This window comes from Cydia pomonella, chromosome 3 (assembly GCF_033807575.1).
Source record: "Cydia pomonella isolate Wapato2018A chromosome 3, ilCydPomo1, whole genome shotgun sequence".
Taxonomy (NCBI): domain Eukaryota; kingdom Metazoa; phylum Arthropoda; class Insecta; order Lepidoptera; family Tortricidae; genus Cydia; species Cydia pomonella.
In genome coordinates, this window is record NC_084705.1 from 3573969 (window position 1) to 3582659 (window position 8691).

General features: G+C 32.5%; 1 protein-coding gene across 2 annotated transcripts in view; it reads right to left on the reverse strand.

The window, feature by feature from the left end:
- Positions 1–4478, reverse strand: part of LOC133515819 (neuropeptide CCHamide-1) — a 62847-nt gene extending 58369 nt beyond the window's left edge. The window contains exon 1 of one of the 2 annotated variants that reach the window (XM_061848414.1): positions 4155–4478. The gene's annotated coding sequence lies outside the window, so the exon portion shown is untranslated. The remainder of the gene's footprint in view (positions 1–4154) is intronic. The other variant, XM_061848416.1, reaches the window with a different exon arrangement.
- Positions 4479–8691: the final 4213 nt, after the last annotated feature.

Consider the following 8691-nt stretch of genomic DNA (forward strand, 5'->3'; position numbering starts at 1 on the left):
CTGATTTAAACTTTCACGATTTATACACATTATAATGTTGAAAGGTTAATGTTGACTCAAGAGTGCGTGTGTGAATTGCATACGTGTAGATAGAAGCAATTTTTTTTTAAATTGATCATATAATCTTTCTTGTATTTCGTCCTATAACTTCTATTTATTTATTATAACATTTTTTAACGGACTAACTTACAACGCACAGCCAAAACCGTTAAAAGAAGACCTTGAAATTTAAATCAATTTATATTATTTAAACTTCGTAGACTTGCAGAACTCCACAATTTTTTTTATTCAACTCCTAAAAGGATGAAAATGGGTTTAAAGCTTTCAACAACTTCTGCGCTGACGAATTAAATAAGCTGAATAAAGCTGTTTTTTCCAGTTTGCCTTAAAACTTAAAAAAAACATAAAACTATGAATAAATTTGAATCAATTCTGCCTCTTTTTATGTTCAGCAAACACCAACCGAGGAAGTATAGTTTTTAATCATGCTCCAAATCATTAAATGTTACAATTTAATTGAATATTTGCAACCATTAAAGTTCATATTAATTAGGTCAATGTAATTTTATAGCTTTTAAAAAGCATTGGTTTTGTATTGACCGCACAATTCGTTATTTTTAAAGCCCAGTAACGATTTTAGAACAAAAATGTTAAATTGACAGAGTTAGTCTTTAAATTCGTACACCTTTTGTTACGTAATATCTAAATAACAAGTATTGTTTTCTATTAGCACATCTTCTCATCTTGCCTTTTAATGATGAGGTCGCAACCGTGCGTCCCCGGTAATATGTGACGAGAAGGGACAGTTTTTAAAAATTCATCAAAAAAATATGGTGGTAAATTATACAAAATGATGTATAAGAACAGTTTCAGCAAATGTTGTAGATGGTTTAAGGACCAAAATTACGTTGAAATTAAGTCGATTTGCAGAGAAATTGTCACTTGTTTTAAAGTTATTTCTGGAGAAAATTGATTTCGTCTAACTTTCATTTACACTATTTCAAATTTATAATAACAAAAATGTAGTTATTTAAATTTGAAGTACAGGATATGTGTAATACAAAATTACCATTTATAGCAGTCCAAACCTTACGAAATTTACAAATAAGATCGACAAAATCAGGGGCATTTACCTGAAGTGCGTCAGAAAAAAAAATCATTACCTACTAATTAAGTGAGTCGGTTTTCAAAAAATTGATTTATTAAAATGAAAGATAAAAAGACGTGCAAATAAACAGTACTTACTTGTTGTTAACAAAAGGTAGACAATTTCACCGACTAAATCTATCAATTTGGAATTATTGCGACTAAAATCGATAACGGCTTCTTAATACATGATGGTGGTAAACGGACTCAGGTAGCCTGCAACGCTGGTAACAACAGTAACAATAGAGGTGTTGTATGACCATTGCCGCATTTTGGGGCAAAAAGGTCTAGTTTGTTGGGGACGTGACGTATATGACGACCTTAAGGCCTAAGCTATTCTTTTGGTCTAAGATATTTTATAAGAAATAAATGATAGATTATATTCACGCTGACACTTTGTAAATAGTTTGTCTAATAAAAAAACAGAAAACAATTTTTTTCTACATTTTTTTTATTATTTAAAACCGCTTTTACTGTGGTAAATTTTTATACGTTTGTAGCAAATTAACTTTTCATTTCTTATGCTCTGTAGGTGGATCGTTGTTGTTCTAAAAGGTGTGCAGAACCTGATACGTTTCTGTTCTAGAGCACTGTACTTTCTAAGTACATTTTTCTTTATTTTTTAAGATTTAAGCAATTAAAATTTTGGTTTTTAATGGATTTTTCGTACAATTCCACCATAAATATTTACATAAATTGTTAATTGAAAGTACCCTCAAGAAATACTACTAAAGTTTATACTTAGCCGTTTTTTTTTAATGCAAATATATATTACTTTCCTCGTATTCGAAATGAAAAGCAGAGTGTTTAACTCGGGTGAAAGGCACAATTTCATCCCTTGGTGAACAATCTACTATTGCAGTAGGTAAAGTAATATAAATAGTTGGCATAGTGCGATAGTTTACAGTATAATTAATAATTTCATAATACATTGAGTTAAATTAATTCAATCGAATCGCTAATTATAGATTGTAATTTATACGAGCCCTAATTTAATAAACTTGATAAGTATACGAAAATTACAATATTGTGTTGAAATATTTGAAATAACTACTTATGTTATTTTGAAAATACGCTTATACTGCTGAGCCAGTTTGGATGAAATTTGGTATAAATGGTTTGGTGTAAATATAGTTGGGGGCTACATATAGTAATTTAAATCCATCATCATCATAATAATTCCACGCAGAAGAAGTCGCGGACAGAAGCTAGTGATTAAATAAGCCCTCGCCGATGATTAAACAAAGTTTTGAAATATTGAATCGTCACGAGATGCGAATTGCCTATTCGCACATGTATCGTACAACGTTTTACAGTACATATGGCCCTTTAAATGTTCGACACAGTAACGTAATATGCTAATTTTCGTACTAGTGCGGTAAAGTAGCACCATATGTTAGTACATATGGTACTTTTATAGTTAAAAGTATTAAAGTGCTAGAAGCTAATTAAATTACTTCTCATCGCAGCTTACAATTGGTATTATTTTAGTTTAATATAATCTATAATCGACTATATAAGTACAATCAAGAAATATTAGAAATTAAAAACCATAAAGAACTAACGAAAAACTCCTAAAAAATAACCGTAAGACTAAAATTGTTTAGTCTTACGGTTATTTCGCAGAAGAGCGGTTGAAATTCAAAATCAGCGGATTTTGAATTTCGAGCGCTCAATCGTCACTTGAAGATCTGTGGAAAACAGTTAAATGCTACTTTTGAAATACGAGCGATAGAAATTGGGAATCTAGTGGTATTGACCACTCGTTTTCATTTCTATTAGTAATGCCTAGGAGATAGTATGAATGGAAAAACACAAAATCGGGCGATCGAAATTCAAAAATCGTTACCCTGAGGACCTAGCCAAGCTGACAATCATACATTAACAAACGCCAAACGAATAGAAAAAAAATACCGAGATGACAAATGCTACAAAAAGTCACGTGATACATTATTTAAGTCTTGATTACCGTATTAAAACGTTAGTCAGTATACCTATGTTTTTTTTCTGAGTTTTTTCTTCCAATTATACAGATATTTTTCCTCAGGTCTACGCTCAAATAATAATCATGCCGTGTATTAGCCTAGTTAATTTTAAGCCATATTATAGGAAGCGTTTGGACTAAAGTTAGATGTTTGACGTAATCCTTACAAAAGTAAGGTATGCTCTTAACTTATTCCCGATACAACCTAATGTTTTACCAGTTTGATCGGTTGGATACATTGTTTTTTTTCTTTATACGTGTCTCATCCCTGGCCCTGCCCCGCTGCCGGCGGCATCGGCACCCTAGGTTAGGTTTTTTATAATATGATTATATGTTTTTGTATTTAACTTGTATATTTATATTATAAACAACCTAACTTCAGAAGAAAAATAAATAAGGAGTTTAATTCTAAATTAGTATTCAGTCTTCTTTATGTTAAAACAAATGAGTAGCGGCGGTTTGGTCCATAATAACATACGGATCTAATTCTATTTATGGTGTAAATAGGAAGAAGTATTTTTATTTTATTTTTAATATTCTCGAGCTTTGGAACCCTGAATATGGAATAAATATTTTATTATTTTTTGTTTGTTTATATCATACAATTAAATAAATATTTTAAAAATATTTTTATAGCAAACTTTGTCCAATCAACTAAATAACTAAATTGTGCTTAACTGGTTTGACATTAAATAAATAACCATTTAAAACTAGTGTCAAATATTTTTTTTTTCATTATGTTTGCATTAAAGACAAGTTTGAAAATTATTTTATGTAAGTACCTAGAAGCTTGAAATTCACCGTTTAGTAAAATTTATTCCGTTATTTAATAATTCACATAATCTTATATAGAAAATCTATGCTACATTCAAACTGCAATAAACTTTCATAAAATACCAAAACGATAAACTCCAATCACCCTATCTTTAGGGTAAAAAAACTTTAAATCCTCTTATCTGCCAGGGCCATAAATTCTAACCAGCCTATCCTTGAAGAAATATAAATTCGAAATTCAAAAACTTACGTTTCAACTCGTTCGCTCCTATCCAGCCAGCTCTGAGCGCGGAAAACAGGTATCTACTTGGCGCGCCATAGCCGACAAGGCTTATATACTCGCAGGCGTTTGGTCTGTTTCTCTTATGGGGTTAAATTTGTATGAAACACTTCTTTGGAGCGTGACGTTTACCCGTAGGTTGGTATGTGACGTAATTGTGAAATATGGAAAAAGCGTTTAGTGGCAATTTGGGGGTTTATTAATAATTTACTGGATTATGGCTAAATTTGAGTTTATACTCATTGCCATTTAACGAAATCGGGGGTTTAATAATATCCGGAAATTAAGCCATTGAGGAAATGTATGTCAAAAATAAAATGATTGACAAACTGCGATATGCAATAGCGAAAAAATTGTTTTTAATAATTGTGTTGTTCGAAATTAATACATATAACGAACACAATGTTCGTAACAGATGATTGTCGCTTAGTGGAAAAATGATTTCGTATCGATGCGACTGTTTTTTTTTAAACAACAGATATTGATTTGATATGAAACTCTGTGCAACTCGCTGGAACACATTAATTAGTACAAGAGGAATTAACTAATATTAATAGGAAATTAATATTTCATTTTAAAATCTTAGTGCGCTATTTGGATCATCCAAGCGCTAAGTTTGAAGAGTTTTGCTAAAGCTAAACTGTGAAATGAATACGACCTTCCAATCTTCAAGAAAATAGCGTACTCCCATCTTAAAGTCTGGCAACGCACTTGCAACCCCTCTGGTGTAGAAGGTGTCCATGGGCGATGGAAATTGCTCACCATCAGGCGATTCATCTGTTCGTTTGCCTACCCATTTAAAACCTGTTGAACCTTTAAGTCTTAGGAGAGACTATGCCTCCTTATGTGTGTTCTACCAATTGTACAATGGGCTTTGCTCTGAAGAATTGTTTGATATGATGCCCACGGCTACTTTCTATCACCGCTCCGGCTGTGGAATGAGCTACCTGCCGAGGTTTTCCCGAGGGTCTACAGTATGAGGTTCTTAAAAAAGGAGTGTAGGTACAGATTTTTAAATGCAACGCACATGTAACACCTCTGGACTTGCAGGTTTCCATAGGCTACGGCAACTGCTTACCATCAGGCGGGCCGTATGCTTGTTTGCCACTGTCGTGGTATAAAAAAAACAAAGCAGGAAACCTATAACAGTGCACTACGGCGTAGCGCTACGAAATATCGCGTACAAAAATTTCTAGAGGGGTATTGCAAAAACGTTTAATAGTATGATACTGTATTATGCCAATTATATTCCATTTAAATAGCGTCGCGTTTAAATATAATGCCTCCGAGCCTAGTAGTGACTGCCTATGAATCAGGAAGTCCCGAGTTCGAATCCAGGATAGGGCATTTATTTGGGTGTTGGCAGATCTTTGTTCCTAAGATATCGATGATTTCTATGTATTTAAGAATTTATCTATATACCTATTATATATATCGTCGTCTAGCACCCACAACATAAGCTCGTGCATAGTAAATAAGTCTGCAAAAATTTAGAATTTTACCAAAAAAAAAACACGGCAAAAAATTTTTTTCTATCGAAACTGCAAACAAAATTTCACAGAAATTTCACGGTTAAGAAATGCGACCTGGGTGCGTAGACAAGATGCCAGTCGTTCACGCTCCGTAGCGTAGGGTAGCTATCACTGTATTACTTTTCCATATTAGTGCGAAAGAGACAGTTGCGTCCCGTTCGCTACAGAGCGTTAATGGTTGGCATCTCGTCTACGCACCCTGTAGAGGATAACATCCGGACATACGAAAACATTTTTGCCCAAGCTGAAACAGAGACCTTCGCTAACGCTCGGTCAACTAAATATGGATAGTATGTAAAATACTTTTTCATCACACTTGCTCGAAAAAGATTTTATTTCATGCAGGTGTACTGAAGGACAAAGCTAGGCCTATTTTGTTCCCGCGGTAGTTATGGATTGTGAAAAAAAAGCTATAACTTTTGTTTAGCTTTTTTTTAATTATGTCAGTTATTCATACAAACCAAGTACCATAAATGAGTTTTACTTTTAAATTACTGACGTTAATAATTTAACATTTTTGTTTATATTTAAAATTATTTAATTTGATTAATTTAACAGCCGTTTCAAATATTTTTACATAATTTTCAATCGTGGCTGAATGCCGAATAGGTCTGTGCCTTCGATTCCTAACTTGTCAAGAATTTACAAAATGGCGGACAAATGTTTGATATGTCACCGTATTTAAGAATTATTTCGCTTAAAATTTAGTTTTTTCTTCGCAAGAGTGATGAAAAACATTGTGTGTAACTCCGAGGGTAAGAATATTGCAAACTCGGGTGTTTATATAACCACCCTCGTATCCAAAATTTTACTTACCCCCCTCGTTGCACAATGTACTATATAACAACCACCCTAATTTTAATTTTAACACTCGCGCTTGCAATCTAGTACGAGAGAAATCGTACTTGTTCACGAATAAGGTGAATGATAAGAAAATGACATCAAAATCTGAATTCGAATTGGCCTCTCCGACGTCTTATCCATGAATTAAAGCTGACAATACAAAATTGTACTCATAAAATTTCGTCAAAATCCTAATTCCCACATTTAATCGCACTGAAAAAAGGAAGGCATATTTCATTGTTTATCTGTTTCTGTTTCGTTAGCTCGTCAAAGCCACGAATTAAAATTTTCCGTTTCATAAAAGACTAACAGGCCAATTCGGACGTACAGTGATATCTAACTGATATCGTTCAGTTATCGTGCATTTCGCTCTTACATGTCAGTACACGTATTAACACGGGCGAGACGCACGATAACTAAATTACATGATTTAAATATCATGCTGATGTCAGTATACGTTCGAATAGGCCTGTAAATGTAGCTTAATCAAAAAAGACATTATTGCGGCAGTCGTTTACGTCATTTTCAACGTTATTTCAACGTGAAATGTTGTGATTTTATTACAAAACCGTCCATGTCAATAGGGTCGATTTTTCTTAGATAGTCTACCTATACAAACGATTTGATTGCCTAGACTTGATAAAAAATAATTATTAAATAATAAACGCCCTTGTATTTACAGTGCTTATCAAAGATTCTGGGCTGAGGTTTGTACACTGTTATTGTAACCTTTATTGTAGGGTTAAACTAACTGGATCTAAAATAAGATATTTTATAGGATTAAAATTAAATAATATTCATCGTTATAGATAAAATAAATGCGTGTGCGATAGAGATAGAAACAGGCGAGTCAATGTACGAAATTACTCGTGCTTAGGGTCCTTACTTAGCGCTCGGTTAATTCACGCAGTGTCAGAGAGGCGTATAGGTCAGTTAAAAATAATTTATTTGTCATTATCACAAACATTTGTTCCTGAGTCATGGAAGTTGTCTATGTAGGTATATAACTATATGTTTTGCGTTGTATATAACATTGCTATTGATATTTTGCGATATAAATTTGCTCCTGAGTAACATGCTTGTTTCAGTAATAATACGTTGTTTTAATTAATTTGGATTTCAGCAAATTAACGCTCCATTCAATAAATTATTAGTTATTAATAGGCCTCAAAACTGGGTATTACAAAAAGGTTAAAATTGCATATGCCGATGACAAATTTAACACTTTCTTTAACACATCATAAATAAACAAAAGACACAAGATAAAGTAAATATGCAGAAATTCTAGGAAATATACTGACACAGACTAATTAAATAGACACCGCACTAAGCGTTGGGTCATTCTTCTCAAAAATGCACACACAAATGACACAAGATATAAAGTGGAATTCAATAGAAATGGCGATCGTATTTTTCATTTCTCATGCTCTGAAAATGGGTTGTCGTTGTTCTCAAAAGTGTGCAGAAAATGATACTTTTCTGCTCTAGAGCACTGTACTTTCTAAGTTTTTTTTTTATTTATTTTTTGCCATAAGCAATTAAAATTTTGGTTATAAATGGATTTGTTGTACAATGTCCATCCTGATAAATAATTTCCTATTCCATAAATAAATATATTTATACCTAAATTGTTAATGAAAGTACCCTCCAGAAATACTTCTAAAGTTTATACTTAGCCGTGTTTTTTAAATGCACATATTGTTTCTAAGTTTTTTTTTGTTACTTTCCTCGTATTCAAAATAAAAGTAGAGTATTTAACTCAGGTGAAAGGCATCCATTTATGTCGAGGTAGTTTGACGCTTGAACGCAGTGAGAGCACCAATAGTCCGAGCCTGAAATAGTGCCTATCACCCGAGCTAAACACTGCAAAGGTTAATAATCAACTATTATAGATATTTGCCTAAAAGTAAGCATTAGAAAAAATGCATAATTTAAAATATTATTAATTACGTAACATTTCTTTTAACTAGTAATTAATATAGATAAGATATTTATGTATAAACTGTTGATAAAATCATGTTTATCCACAAAAAAGCGAGATTACGAAGAAATAAAGGTAAATCAGTTTGTTTACATTACTTGCCCTTTCTTTTGAACTCCACTTTACTATTTTATACTATAACAGACCATGT